This window comes from Macaca thibetana, chromosome 16 (genome assembly GCF_024542745.1).
Source record: "Macaca thibetana thibetana isolate TM-01 chromosome 16, ASM2454274v1, whole genome shotgun sequence".
Lineage (NCBI taxonomy): Eukaryota > Metazoa > Chordata > Mammalia > Primates > Cercopithecidae > Macaca > Macaca thibetana.
Genome location: NC_065593.1, coordinates 29,730,151 through 29,745,922, shown reverse-complemented (window position 1 = coordinate 29,745,922; position 15,772 = coordinate 29,730,151). Strand labels below are relative to the sequence as shown.

Below are 15,772 nucleotides of genomic sequence, written 5' to 3'. Positions count from 1 at the left end.
ATGTGGCACCACGCCCAGCTAATTTTTGTATTTTTAGTAGAGACAGGGTTTCACCATGTTGGCCAGGATGGACTTGATCTCTTGACCTCGTGATCCACCTGCCTTGGCCTCCCAAAGTGCTGGGATTACAGGCATGAGCCACTGTGCCCAGCCCTATTCATTCTTTTTAGTTTCACATCTTTAAATGTGCTAAACCCTGTTGATTTTATTGGAGTACTGTTTGATGTGTGGCTTTTCTTCATTCACACTGTCATTGCCTTAATTTACTAGAGGTCAAAACTGGACAATTAAAATCAGGCTGGGCATGGTGGCTCATACCTGTAATCACAGCACTTTGGGAGGCCGAGGTGGGTGAATAACCTGAGGTCAGGAGTTTGAGACCAGTCTGGCAAACATGGTGAAAACCCATCTCTACTAACAACAAAAATTAGCTGGGCGTGGTGGCACCTGTAATCCCAGCTACTCAGGATGCTGAAGCAGGAGAATTGCTTGAACCCAGGAGGTGGAGGTTGCAGTGAGTGAGGATCACACCACTGTACTCCAGCCTGGGCAACAGTGAGACTCTATATCAAAAAAAAAAAAAAAAAAAAGAAAAGAAAAGAAAAAAGGAGAGAGAGTTTGAGACCATCCTGGCCAACATGTTGAAACCCTGTCTCTATTTAAAAAAAAAAAAAAAAAAAAAAGGCATGCCAGGCATGGTGGCCAGTGCCTGTGGTACCAGCTACTCGGCAGGCTGAGGAAAGAGAATTGCTTGAACCCAGGAGGCGGAGGTGTCAGTGAGCCGAGATTGTGCTGCTGAACTCCAGCCAAGGCACAGGAGACTCCATCTCAAAAATCTGTCAATCAGCCTAAGGGCTTAAAATTTTGTGTGTGAATACTTTTAGGCACCATCAGAGAGAGGGCCTGTACTCTTCAAACAGTACAGATACCACCATCTTCTGACATCTTACACACTGAAGACTTAGCATTTTGTCTGCATTGCCTCTAGGAATTTGAGTTTGTAACTCCTAGTTCAGACCCTTATCAAATGGCCACTCCACCATAAGTCTTACCTTGCTCCTATCTTCTCCATATTATTGCCTAAGTTATCTTTTTTTTATTATTATTATTTTTTTATTTTTTTTGAGATGGAGTCTCGCTCTGTCGCCCAGGCTGGAGTGCAGTGGCGCGATCTCAGCTCACTGCAAGCTCTGCCTCCTGGGTTTACGCCATTCTCCTGCCTCAGCCTCCCGAGTAGCTGGGACTACAGACGCCCGCCACCTCGCCCGGCTAGTTTTTTGTATTTTTTTTTTTAGTAGAGACGGGGTTTCACTGTGTTAGCCAGGATGGTCTCGATCTTCTGACCTCGTGATCCGCCCGTCTCGGCCTCCCAAAGTGCTGGGATTACAGGCTTGAGCCACCGCGCCCGGCCCCTAAGTTATCTTTTAAAAGTCAACATCTAATCTTTTCATTTAAGGTGCCATTTGTTCTGTTTTCCACTTAGCTTGACTTCTAAAACCTTTCACAGTTGGATTCTTTCCTACATGTTGCTGTTAACCATCTTATCTCCCTCTCCCCTGGCCATTTCTCTCCTCTCCAGCTTCACTGAACTTCTCATTTTAACATTCGCTGGATATACCATGTCTTTTAGGACTCTGCCTTTTCCCAATGGCCTCTCCCTTCTCCAGCTGGCAAGATACTCATCCCTCAGGACACTTAGTTCATATATGCCTCTTCTCTGACTTCTCTGTCTTTTCTGACAGACAGCACTGTCTGTCTCTTCCACTAGACTGTTGAGTTCCTTGACTGAACTTGGTATCCCTGGACTAGAGCTTGACACCATCAGAGAGAGTGGCTGACCTGGATCTCCAGGGTCAAACCGTTATTCTGTGCAATATTAGAAAATCCATAAGCTTTTTTGTTAGATGGCATGGTTTTTTATTCCTATTTGATGAACATGAGCCCATGGCTGCTTACTTTGTATGTTACCTGCAACCGTCAAGTAATCATTCAAAGTTAATTTGAAGATTTAAAGGGCTTGCTGAGATCTAGTCCGACAATATTACAACATTTTCATGGTGTTTTACAAAATTATTTCCCTCATATGGTTTTATTTGTGTTGGGTAGGCTTTATTTATTATCCCTATTTTACCAGTGATTATAAAGCTAGTCTGATACCAAAGCATACTTACTTTCAGGTAAGACTCAGAGAGAAAACATGGTTCTTACACTGCATTAAGCAACTGGTTTGTCTCTTAATATAGTAGTTAAATATACTCTATCAGGTTCCACAGAAATGGTGCTTTTGCTCGATAGGCAAGTGCTAACGGTCTTGCCTTTTACAAGGCCACTTTATCATCAAGGTAGGAGGAGGAGGTGCTCAGAACCTGCCTGACCTATGGGAAGGCCCTGGTTGTGGTTAGAGACCTTGACTGAAATTAATGGTGCGCCCACTCCAACCTCTCAAGTTTTTCTATTATACTTCAAATATCTGGAAGTTGTGAAAACCTCCTGCCCTGGTGGAGCGTCAAACCAGGCTGGTGAGTGAAAGCAGTCATCCCAAAATGGAGTAAGCTGAGTGTTAAGAGCAGAAAACCTTTTATAGTTATAGTAAGTAATTAACTTTGTAGATCACTTCACAATTTTTGGAGTGCTAAAATGCCATATTTGGGACTATGAGAAATTTCATTATAGAAAGATGAACCATTAGAGCTAGGAAATAATCTCTGTTAGATATTGGCATGTGACATTCAATTTTGGTCCCCTCATACTTGAGAGGATAATTAAAATGATTAAAAGGTTGAAAAATAGGTCTTATCATTTTAAGTTTAAAAAAGGGGGGAAAGATTTTAGCCTGGAGAAGGAAAAGCTAAGGGAGAGCTTGATTATCATCTTCGAATACAAGAATAGTTTTTGCCAGGGGGATTTTTATTAATTATTCTTCATGAACTTCAAAGATTTAAGAGGAAATGGTCTTAAATTGAAGGAGGAGCAATTTTGATGAGTACGAGAAAGAGTTTTTTGATCATCAAAGTGGGGAAATGTTTGAATGACTGCCCAAGAGAGTGTTGAATTTCTGACTGTTTCAGTTGTCTATTGTGTGACAAATTACCCAAAGACTTTTGGTGGCATAACATGACAACCATTTTATTGCCTATGATTTTGTGGGTTAGTAATTCGGGAAAGGAGGACATATTTTTTTTTGCCCCATATGATGCTGATTGAGCTGTAGGATCCAAGATGGCTGCACAGGTCTATACCTCTGGAGCTAGCTGTTGGCTGGGATATCCTGGTTCTCTGTGAGTTCTTTTTCTTGGTCTCTCATCACTCATAAACCTATATAGAATGGCCAGGCATGGTGGCTCATGCCTGTAATCTCAGCACTTTGGGAGGCCGAGGTGGGTGGATCACCTGAGGTCAGGAGTTCCAGACCAGCCTGACCAACATGGTGAAACCCCATCTCTACTGAAAATACAAAAATTTGCTAGGCGTGGTGGCGGGCACCTGTAATCCTACCTGCTTGGGAGGCTGAGGCAGGACAATCGCTTGAACCCGGGAGGCAGAGGTTGCAGTGAGCCAAGATTGTGCCATTGCACTCCAACCTGGGCGACAGATTGAGACCATCTCAAAAAAAAAAAAAAAAAAAAAAAAAATTCTAGCTCGAGCTCCTTTTCATGGTGGCTGGGCCATAACAGAAGCTGCAGGATCTCTTAAGACCTAGGCCTGGCAGTCATACATCATCACTTTTGCCCAGATACAAGAGGCGGGGACATTGACTTCATCTCTAAAGGATAGAGGGTAAAAATCACATTGCAAAAGAGCTTGCAGTGTGGTTTGGATTATTACTACCAATTTTATTTTATTTTATTTTATTTTTTGAAACAGAGTCTCACTCTGTCGCCCAGGCTGGAGTGCAGTGGTGCGATCTCAGCTCACTGCAACCTCTGCCTCCCGGTTTCAAGTGAGTCTCTTGCCACAGCCTCATGAGTAGCTGGGATTACAGTTGCGTGCCACCACGCCTGGCTAACTTCTGTATTTTTATTAGATATGGGGTTTTACCATGTTGGTCAGGCTGGTCCTGAACTCCTGACCTCATGATCTGCCCGCCTTGGCCTCCCAAAGTTCTGGGATTACAGGCGTGAGCCACCGCCCCTGGCCTACCACCAATTTTAGATACAGTTTACCACACTGACCATAGAGATTTTTCATGAGAGAATAATCAATACATGTTTATTAAATGGGTAGTTTGGGCATATGATTTACAAATTTGGCTGCATATAGAGTCATCTGGGAGCTTTTTACAAGCATAAGCTCCTAGGTACCAGACCAGTGACTCAGTATCTCCTGGGGGTGTTGTGTTGGCACATAAGAGACACTCTATGTCCTTTCTTTCAGGTAGCTATCAGTAAAATGAGTGTGGTGCGGGGGACAGATAGGTATAATACGTAAGGCAAGATGGTATGTACGTTGAGATAGATCTTATCTCTCCTGCTTGTAGGACTTGTTTGAATCATTTGTCTAGTATGCTCTTCCTTGCAGTCTGCCTAGGGTAAATTATATTTCATTAAATCAACCCATCATTAGAACAGTGTTTCTTGATGCCTCTCATTTTTTTTCTCATGGTTTCTGGCATTTTTCCTTCATTGCTTTTTTTTAGTTTATAATTCAATATTTATATGATTGTTTGATGTATAATAGACAAAAATATATCTGCTTTGCTTTCGAGTATCTAACATAGTGTCTGCCTCATAAAAGGCACTCAGTACTTGTTGAATAAGTGGTTGAATGCATGAATGAATGAAGTGATATTTGAATTTAGTTATTTTTATTTTTATTTTATTTTTTTGAGACGGAGTCTGGCTCTGTCGCCCAGGCTGGATTGCAGTGGCCAGATCTCAGCTCACTGCAAGCTCCGCCTCCCGGGTTCACGCCATTCTCCTGCTTCAGCCTCCCGAGTAGCTGGGACTACAGGCGCCCACCACCTCGCCCGGCTAGTTTTTTGTATTTTCTTAGTAGAGACAGGGTTTCACTGGGTTAGCCAGGAGGGTCTCGATCTCCTGACTTCGTGATCCGCCCGTCTCGGCCTCCCAAAGTGCTGGGATTACAGGCTTGAGCCACTGCGCCCGGCCGAATTTAGTTTTAAAGGTGATTGTAATTTTGGACAAATGAAGCAAATGAAAGGGAAATTTATTGTTCTGAAGTGGAAACTGTGGGTCATATTGCTCATGTAATTTCAGAAAACTGGAGAAACTGGTTTGGGAAAAGATGAAAGCTTGTTTTTTTGTATCTAGTATGCTAAATTTGAGGTATGGAGGTTTAGCAGGCATTTAGAAATGAGACATTTCTATACTAAATTTGAGATATGGAGGTTTAGCAGGCATCTAGAAATCTGAAGGGTGAGACTGATTCCAGATATTCACTTTTGGGAGTTACCTGACTGAAGAATATGAAATCTGTTCCTTTCACAAATACCTGGTAAGCTCCTACTGTGTGCCAGACAGCTATGTTATAGGGAAGGTGAACTGCAGTCTGAGAAGGAGCCAGTCTTGTGAAAAGAGCTAAGGAGAATGTTTCGGCCAGAAAAGGAACCCCAAGTTTGTAGGCCCTGGGGCAATAAATAATTTATAATTTTTGAGGAATTGAAAGAAGGTGACTGAGGACAGAGCGAGGTGAGTGAAGAGGGAGAGCTGCATGAGGTAAAGTGGGAGAGGCAGGCAGAGCCCACATCACATGGGGACTTTGTGGGCTAGATAGTGAGTTTAGCCTTCACTCAAAAGTGTGATGGTGCTGGGCATGGTGGCTCACACCTGTAATCCTAGCACTTTGGGTGGCTGAGGTAGGTGGATCACCTGAGGTCAGGAGTTCGAGAACAGCCTGGCCAACGTGATAAAATCCCGTCTCTACTAAAAATACAAAAAATTTTAGCCAGGCATGGTGGCTCATGCCTGTAATCCCAGCTACTCAGGAGGCTGAGGCAGGAGAATTGCTGGAATTCGGGAGATGGATGTTGCAGTGAGCCGAGATTGCACCATTGTACTCCAGCCTGGGTAACAAGAGCGAAAACTCTGTCTCAAAAAAAAAAAAAGGTGGTGGGACACCATTGAAGGCTTAAAACAGAAAGTGACAAGCAGAGATTCTTTTTCTAAATAAAAGGATACCCTGGCTACTCTGTAGAGAATAGAGAGTCACAAAAAAGGGACCAGTAAGGAAGTGTTTGTCTCCCTTCTTGAGAAGGATCATGGCAGATAGGGCAGGTTATGGCAGTGGACATAGAACGGGATACTTGCAGGATGCATTTAAAAAGTAGAACCAGCCTGGGCGTGGTGGCTCACGCCTGTAACCCCAGCATTTTGGGAGGCTGAAGCGGACAGATCACCTGAGGTTGGGAGTTCGAGACCAGCCTGACCAACACGGAGAAACCCTGTCTCTACTAAAAATACAAAATTAGCTGGGTGTGGTGGTACATGCCTGTAATCCCAGCTACTGGGGAGGCTGAGGCAGGAGAATCACTTGAACCTGGGAGGCGAAGGTTGTGGTGAGCCGAGATCGTGCCACTGCACTCCAGCCTGGGCAACAGGCAAAACTTCGTCTCAAAAAAAAAGAAAAAAAAAGTGGAAGTAAAATTCACTAGAGAAGGAAAGGAAGAGGGAAGAGTAAGGAGTACAGAGCCCTGGGGCCTATGTAGGGGGCACAAGGAGGAACCAGGGAAGGAAAATAAGGGAGCAAGAGTGGTCATTGATGTCAAAGGTGAGTCAAGCTACTGCGCCTGCAGTGGGAGCCAATGTGGGAAAAGGAGCCTATAAGGAGAATTCAAGTGTATTGGGAGTAAGTGTGCTGCCTGATGTGTGGTAAGTCAATACCCAAGACATGGGGGTGGGGTTTAATTGTAGGGCTGCAGAATGAGGAGATGAGAGAGAACTGCAAATACATCCCCCTGAGGAGTTTGGAGCTAGGGTTTTTAAGGATTTTGGAGTGGGCTGGAGTGTGGTGATTGTTGGTTGACCAGAGAGAGAAAGGTGACGTAATGGGACCAGGAGATGAAAAAACTGTATTATGCTGATTTCGTTTCTCTCTGAGGGTCTTCAAACTGGTTGACATAAGCTGTTTTACCAGAATTCGGGATCTGAAAAATATGTCAAGCAATTCTTAAAAAAAAGCCTTATGCTTCTAAAGTCAGAGATCCTATCTTTAGAAACAGTAGGGATGCAAATGGTCAGTATCTAGTGCCGTGTGACTTACCATTACAAGGAAATGCGTCAAAGTCCAGCCTGATTAATGTGTTTTTTGATTTGTTTTGTTTTGCTTTGAGATGGAGTTTTGCTCTGTGGCCCAGGCTGGAGGGCAATGGCATGATCTTGGCTCACTGCAACTTCCGCCTCCCGGGTTCAAGTGATTCTCCTGCCTCAGCCTCCTGAGTAGCTGGGACTACAGGTGTGTGCCACCACACTCAGCTAATTTTGTATTTTTAGTAGAGATGGGTTTTTATCGTTTTGGCCAGGCTGGTCTTGAACTCCTGACCTCAGGTGATCCACCCACCTCAGCCTCCCAAAGTGCTGGGATTACAGGTGAGCCACTGCACCTGACCTAATGCTTAATTAAAGTTATATTTCTGTCCATAATTCTTGGTAACCCTCTGAGGACAGCTTCATAAGGAAGAATATGGGTAGGTTGTGGGTGTATGGGGCTGCAGGGAGATCATGAAGGTTGAGGATGTAGGAAAGAGCCACACATTTATCCATTAGAAGATCATTGGTGACCATGGAGAAAGGGCTTTCTGCAGAATGAAATTGAGTTTATGAATGAGTATGTGATGGAGAAGTGAAGGCAGAGTACCAGCTACTTTCTTAGGGAAGTTGGGAATTGAAGAAAAAGGAAGATCACAAAGAGTTTGCCTTGTACAAACTTCCATAGAGGAGCATGTGTGTAAAGGCAAGATTTTAAAAGCTGTTGTATCGGTATTTACTAAGCACCTACTCTAAGCCGGTCACTGTTCTAGTGTTAAGGATTTGTGTGAATGACCTCATTTAGGTACTTCATTTTACAGATGAGAAAAATGATGCTCAGGGAATTAATCACCTTGACAGGTCACACAGAAAGAAGACTATGAGTTCTGTCTGACCCAGGCCCCATGCTCCTAAACCTTGCATGACACTGTTTTTTTGGAAAGTCCTATCAGGACATCAGCTAGAGATAAATGAAAGGTTTTTAGAGCCCAGTGATGGCTTAGCTCCAGCTGTATGAATTTGTTAGCAACCCAGTTAAATAAAGTCTTCTTATTTTTCTATAATAATCTGGCAGTTTAGGAATGGAGAGGTGGGGGAGGGGAAGGAAGGGGGGAAGAAAAGGATAGAATAAGAGTTCGGTAAATTAGAAAGGGGATTATTTTGTTGTTCATAAGTGTAATGACTGGATTTTCATGCACATGTATGAGATGTGCCTCCCTCAAGCTTTGTTACTACAAAGTCAGTGCATTACCCATCTGATGTGGGAAAAATAAATCAGAAAGAGGCCTCAGCTTGTGGGAATGGTGGAATGCAATGGCTTGTGTTGTTAAGCAAAATTGTGTTTTACAGTAAATATTTATTGTGGTTCTTTTGATGCAAGTTATATTGGGATATGGAGGAAAATGCAAAAATGGAAAAAAAAAGATGGGATATTGGACCTCTATACGGTTAGAGAGGAAGGTAAAGTGCTTCACTATAGTGCGTGATTGAAGGGTATGAGAGGAAGGTGGAGGAGAAGTATGGGAAAGTATTATACAAGTTAGGTAGGGCTGGCCAGGGTGATGCCAATCTAGCTTCTCAGGATGACCCCTCAGGATTTTGGTCACTGTGTCGTCAGTCTAGTCTTGGGTCAGAAAATGTATTTTGTTGAGAACCTGGAAATAATTAGTCTTGAAGACAGGATTGTATTCAGACTTGAGTGATTGAGCTCAGAATGGAATGCCAATTTATTATTTTAGAATGAAGGATTCCTTTTCTGTTAAGAGGATTCTGGAATTTGTTAGGATAATTGCTTTTCAGTATCAAGAGATCTGGCAATCAAATTTAATAATATCAAGCTTGCTTGGTGAGCATGGATTTATAAGATAGAATGGCTTTTAGGGCAGAATACAGTTACAAAAAAGATTATTGATTGTTTCCCATAATACCTGGTATTGTATTAAGTACTTTGCATACAGTAGGGCATTTTATTCTCCCAGTGATCCTCCTGCAAAGTAGCCACAATTATCTTCAATTTACAAATGAGGAAACCAAGACTCTCTTTAAGCTGATAAGATGCTGAACTGAGATTTGAACCAAGTCCCTCTGCCTCTAAGAGCCCATACCCCTATGTGCTACTTTATATGCTGTTCCCATCTAAGCTTCATGAAATAACCACCTTGTTCCACTGTGGAGATGTTGTGTCACCTCCCTCTAGTATTTCTCGGCCTTGGGCAGTTCTGGAGTCAAAATGCCCCTCCTTGTTTTTTCTAGATTTTTCCAGATTTCTTTGCTAATCTTTCTTAGATGTGGTCACATTCTTTGTTTAAATACCTGTGTATTCATATAGTCATCCAAGCCTTTTTGTTCTCTTCTTGCTTTTGGTTTGGAAGATATTCTCTCTTTGGAGGAACTTTACATATCTGTTCTCACTGATTTTGTGTTGATTTTATTATCTTAATTTTATGGGTTAAGTTTTTGAGTTTCCTCTGGCTCCTAGTCTGTCAACTCCTCCCTGTCCCCTTCCTCTTCCACTAGACTTAAATTCAGATACTAAAGCTAGTTTCTGAATACTCAGTCTGGCTCCAGTCCAGCTATCCAATTTAGACATGGCTCTCTGGATCACTAGCTATTGCCAGTTACTCACTGCTCCTGTATGTCCTTGATTTCCTACTTGAGTATCCTTGTTTCTGTTGTGCTTTTGGCTTGGAATGGCATTCTTCTCATGAAGGCTCCCTAGTCTGATCCCTCAGTGGGAGTAATCACTTCTTCCTGAGTCTCATAGCAGAGAATTCTCTTTTATGTCTCATTTGTGGCACATTACACTTTCTGCCATCTATTATAGTTGTTTGTGTACGTACCTATCTCCTGCTAGACCATGGCCTCGCTGAGCAGATCTGTCTGGTTGACCTTTGTCTTTCCCCTAGTGTCTAGTTCAGTTCCTTCACATAGTGGGCATTCAATATCTATTGGGTGAATGAATGAATAACTGAACAGAATTTCAGATTTTTAAGTTTCTGATCATGGTTTATAGATTCCCTCCCTTTTTGCTTTTCTTCTTCCTTTCACATTTCCTTTTCTTTCTTTTCTATTAACCTGTGTTTTCCCTTGCACTGACTCACTGAACTTCTCTTTACCACTCCTTTTTTTTTTACCCAGATTTTGCCTCATTCTTTCCCCATTAGCAGTTACTGTGTGGGTGTGCCATATGCTGCTGGTCGGATTTTCTCCATCCTTTTGTGGCTCAAGTTCCTTCATGAATCGGATGAGCAGCATAAGAATTGACTGGTGATTACATTAAGATCTTAATAAAAGACCTTGTATAAAGAACAGGACTTAAAATTTGTCAGTGTATTGCTTTCAAGAGGGGAATTTTCCGATGCATGTTTCAAGTGAAAGGGAAAGGGAAAAAAAATCTTTGGGTACTGGGGAGGTAGATCAGGGCATTTTATTCACAGTGTGGGATGTGGGATGTCAGAGGCATCTTATTTGACCAAAGAAATAATGCAGGAAGCCATAGAAACTTCTGCTAACCGTTAATATTGAATCCTCAATTTTTTTCTATAGCTGGAGAAAACATTAGAGATGAGTGTAGTTCAACCTTCCTGTTTTCCAGATGAGAAAACAGACCCAAAGAGGCTAAATGACTTGTTCATTAAACTGGGGTATTTGTTGCCCAGTGTTTACTTCTAGAACTGAATGTGGCCTAGGAAACCACCAAATCTTTGAAAGTAGTGGAAAGTTGCACTTGAAATGGAGGCTTTAGGTGTCTAAAATTGAAGGCTTTTGCAATGCTGAAAAGTAGACTGTCCAGTTGGTAGCCGGTTGGATTTGAGGCAGTTTTCACCAAAGGGCGGTTTAGCTGTCTCAGTCACTCCCTTCTTGGAATCCGTTCATTCTGCATTTGAAAAGGGGGCTAACATTAAATTATTAAGACATTTTCAATTTTTCTTGCTCTTTTTTCCAGCCCTCATATTCCAAGTTTTGTTTCAGGGTTAATTTCTTTATCTCAGCACTATTTGTGTTAAGTTTTTATTGCTTAAGTCAGATGTCAGTACAAAGCATGGGAAATCCAGAAAGTGTCTTAGACACTCATGATTGGTTTTTGGTGCTTGTTAGGTGGATCTTTTACCTGACTCATATAATAATGTACTTTATTGTCACTGAAATACTGTCTAGTGAACCAGTTGGTGGCAGATATGAAAGGTTACCTATTTGTTGAAGGTCTAGGGTACAGCAATGGAAAGAGATCAGATAGCCCAAAACGGGAAGTCAAGTGCAAACAGGATGTGTTTGTCTACTGTAACTTGTATGCCTGTGTTTTGAAACTTGGTGCTGTTAAAAAGTTAAGACTTCTAATATTTGAGCTTGGCTGAAGAAGTCTCCATTTTGGGTTTGAAAAGAAGCTAACATAACTAGTCTTTACAGCCCTTGCCTTTATCCATATGCATGTCTTTCTTCTAGGGACCATTCTTTCTTCCTGGGCATGGTTGTTTTTCCTAGTTTATAACATACTGCATCCATATGATTTATAAAATGAAGCCACTGAATTGACTGCTGATGTTACTTTTGGTAGATATGGGATTCAGTCTGTGTTTGGCTATTTTTTAAAATAACAGTGGGAAATTTTAGCCTATAATTCACCATCCTTTTATTTTTTATTTATTTTTTATTGTTTTGAGACAGAGTTTCACTCTTGTTGCCCAGGCTGGAGTGCAATGGCGTGATCTCAGCTCACCACAACTTCCACCTCCCAGATTGAAACGATTCTCCTGCCTCAGCCTCCAGAGTAGCTGGGATTATAGGTATGTGCCACCACACCTGGCTAATTTTGTATTTTTAGTACAGATGGGGTTTCTCCATGTTGATCAGGCTGGTCTCGACCTCCGGACCTCAGGTGATCTACCTGCCTTGGCCTCCCAAAGTGCTGGGATTACAGACATGAGCCATTGTGCCTGGCCTCCATCCTTTTATTTACACACACACACACACACACACACACACACACATATATATATATATATATATATATTTTTTTTTTTTGGTAGAGCCTGGGGAGTGGCTCATGCCTGTAATCCCAACAGTTTGGGAAGCTGAGGCGGGAGGATTGCTTAAGCCCTGGAGTTTGAGACCAGTCTGGGCAATATAGTGAGACACCTGTCTCTACAAAAATAAAAATAGCTGAGTATGGTGGCATGTGCATATAGTCCCAGCTATTCAGGAGGTTGAAGTGGGTGGATCACCTGAGCCCAGGTCAAGGCAGCAGTGACCAAGAGTACATCACATCCAGCCTTGGCACCAGAGTGAGGTCTTGCTGTGTTGCCCAGGCTGCGAGCTGGTCTCAAAGTCCTGGCCTCAGGTGATTCTCCTTCCTTGGCCTCCCACAGTGCTGGGATTACAGGTGTGAGCTACCACATCTGGCTACCACCTTCTATTTTTTAATTTTTATTTTTTGAGACTGAGGCTCCCTCTGTCACCCAGGCTAGAGTACAGTGGCTGGAGTGCAGTGGTGCGATCACAGTTCATTGCAGCCTTGGTCTCCCAGGCTCAAGTGATCCTTCCACCTCAGCCATCCAGTAGCTGGGATTACGGGTGTGAGCCACAACAACAGGCCCATTGTTTTGTTGTTGTTGTTGTTGTTGTTTTTTTGGAGATGGAATCTCACTCTGTCACCTAGGCTGGAGTGCAATGGTGCGATCTCAGCTCTATGCAACCTCCGCCTCCATGGCTCAAGCGATTCTCCTGCCTCAGCCTCCTGAGTAGCTGAGATTATAGGTGCCCACTACCAGCCCTGGCTAATTTTTGTATTTTTAGTAGAGACAGCGTTTCGCCATGTTGGCCAGGCTGGTCTTGAACTCCTGACCTCAAGTGATCAGTCCACCTCGGCCTCCGAAAGTGCTGGGATTATAGGCGTGAGCCACCACACCTGGCCCATTCTTTTAAATAACAGTTTGCTTTTGTTGGTTTCCAGAATTTTTAGCCTAACTTTTGAGTGTTTTCTGAGCGTGGTTTACAAATGACTACCGGGTGTTTGTGAACTTTTTTTAAGTCTTTGAATTCAAACTTTCCTTGAGTAATGGAGGCTGCATCTAATGCTAGCTGCTGAATTGCTTCATCCCTTGACAAGTCTCTGGAGAAGAGATTAAGTAAGTAGTTTGCTTGGGGTCACTCAGCTGGTAAACAATCTCAGCAGCCCCTATTTTCTGAACCCACCTCCCATTTCCCATTGCTTCCTACTGTGAAATGTGCTTTATTACGTTCATTAGAGGACTGGATTGGTTATAGGATAACCATCTGCTCAAGTCATCTCGGGATCTTTGTGGATCATCACAACCACTTGAACCAGGTCCATTCTGCTGGTCTGATACTATAATGGGACAGATGAAGGTTTTGATAATGTGGGGGGTGTGTGTGTGTGTGTGTGTGTGTGCATTCTGTACTCTTGCCATATTGCAAAGAAAATCGTCTGTCTTTCCACTTTGTAATTCCAGGAGCAAAAGGGTAAAGTAGCAGCATATCTCAATGTGGATGTTGTAGTGACTGTGTGTGAAAGCAGTGAGAACAACATTCCTTTCTGCTATCAGCTCAGGTGTCTTTTTTCTTGACTCTATCAAAGAGTGGTGAAGATGAGGCATTTTGCACTTTGTTGTGGGATATAGGCCAATAGTAAAACCTGAAGATCAGGTTGAGCACAGGTGTTCCTGGCAAGGAGAGAATTTGGAGACGATACAAAGGTTTTTATGACACCAGGAAAACTAGAAATGTCTATTCATTTATGCTGCTTGGCATAGATACCGGGTAGATCACATCCTCCTGGCAGGAGCAGAAAACATTTCAGAAAGTCAGCATAATTTTCAGATTGAGATCAAACATCAAACCAAGCTAAAGGTCTGTGGGAAGAAGGGGGTGCTTAGTCTCAATTCATCCCGGATTTATCACCAAATCCTATCTGACTTCAGTGCAGTGCAAGCAATTACAGTGCACCACGTGGAGACCAGAGGTGTATGTTCATTCTTTGAATTTGGCAGAGAAGGGTTGAGGAGCTAAGGGAGAAATTCTAAACTGGCTGGACTGCAGAGTTGTGGGTAGTAACAAACTCATTAGCAATGGGGTGGAATTGGGAAGAGATTTAACAGCCTGGGGCTGCAAAGAGGATAAACCACTCTGACCACCTCTGAGAAGTTTTTCAGGGGATTATATAATTAAGAACTGGTGGAAGAAGTATAGTCATTTAATTCTTAGAGGAGTGGTTTAAAAACTAAATTGAGCCTGATTAGAGGTATTGGCATACCTGCTTAATTAATTAATTAATTTTTGAGACGGATTCTCGCTCTGTCACCCAGGCTGGAGTGCAGTGGCGCCATCTCGGCTCACTGCAAGCTCTGTCTCCTGGGTTCATGCCATTCTCCTGCTTCAGCCTCCCGAATAGCTGGGACTACAGGTGCATGCTGCCACGCCTGGCTAATTTTTTGTATCTTTAGTAGAGATGGGGTTTCACCATGTTAGCCAGGATGGTCTCAATCTCCTGACCTTGTGATCCACCTGCCTCAGCCTCCCAAAGTGCTGGGATTACAGGTATGAGCCACAGTGCCTGGCCCCTAAATTTTTAAAAAGCAGATAGAGGAATAGAGCTGATAAACATTGTCTTTTTAAAGAAACTTAATGGACTGGGCGCAGTGGTTCACCCCTATAATCCCAGCACTGTGGAAGGCCAAGGTAGTGGATTGCTTGAGGTCGGGAGTTTGAGACCAGCCTGGGCAATGTGGTGAAACCCCGTCTCTACTAAAACCACAAAAATTAGCCAGGCGTGGTGGTGAGCGCCTGTAATCCCAGCTACTTGGAAGGCTGAGGCATGAGAATCGCTTGAGCCTGGGAGGCAGAGGCTGCAGTGAGCCAAGATCACGCCACTGCTTTCCAGCCTGGGTGACAGAGTGAGACTGTCTTTAAAAAAAAAAAAAAAAAAAAAAAAAAAGCTGGGCATGGTGGTTTGTGCCTGTAATCCCAGCTACCCAGGAGGCTGAGGTTGGAGAGCACTTGAGCCCAGGAGGCAGAAGTTGCAGTGAGTGAGACCATGTCACTGCACTCCATTCTGGGTGACAGAGGGAGACCCTGTCTCAAAAATAAATAAAAAAGTTAGGAACCTTATTGGGCCTTTCTGTGTTAAAACAACAACAACAACAACAACAACAACAACAAAAATAACCTTAAAAAATACTTTGTTTAAATTATTTACAGCCAATTTCTGTTGAACACCCATTGTTTGCTGGGCTCTGGGGTAAATGCTTTGACGTGCATTATTTTAATCCTTTCAATGATCTTTTCAATGTAGCAGGTTTTATTGTTTTGAGGAAATTAAAGGAGTTAACACCAGAATTCATTCTATACCATGGTACATTTGGCTGCAGCTATTTTTCTGCAGTCCACTTTGGAAAGATAAATTGCATAATTTTGAGCCTAGACAGAATTCCTGTCCTGAAGTGCTGTATTTTCTCAGTGCATTGGAGTGCCAGAAACCCCTTCACCTAGTCCCTGCCTTCATTTGAAAATAAAATCCTGGTTACCCATTAGTCAGTCATTGTGATAATATCTTG

General features: G+C 42.9%; 1 protein-coding gene and 1 non-coding gene across 4 annotated transcripts in view; both read left to right on the top strand.

Moving 5' to 3' along the window:
- Positions 1-15,772, top strand: part of RFFL (ring finger and FYVE like domain containing E3 ubiquitin protein ligase) — an 81,046-nt gene that overhangs the window by 29,341 nt on the left and 35,933 nt on the right. The window contains exon 1 of one of the 3 annotated variants that reach the window (XM_050765645.1): positions 4,889-11,986. The exons of the other annotated variants lie outside the window; for them this stretch is intronic. The gene's annotated coding sequence lies outside the window, so the exon portion shown is untranslated. Of the gene's footprint in view, positions 1-4,888; positions 11,987-15,772 lie in introns of those variants that run through there. 3 annotated transcript variants of the gene reach the window in all.
- On the top strand, positions 8,358-8,464 carry LOC126940068 (small nucleolar RNA U13). The gene has a single exon (XR_007720590.1). It is a non-coding gene; the product is annotated as a small nucleolar RNA U13 (small nucleolar RNA).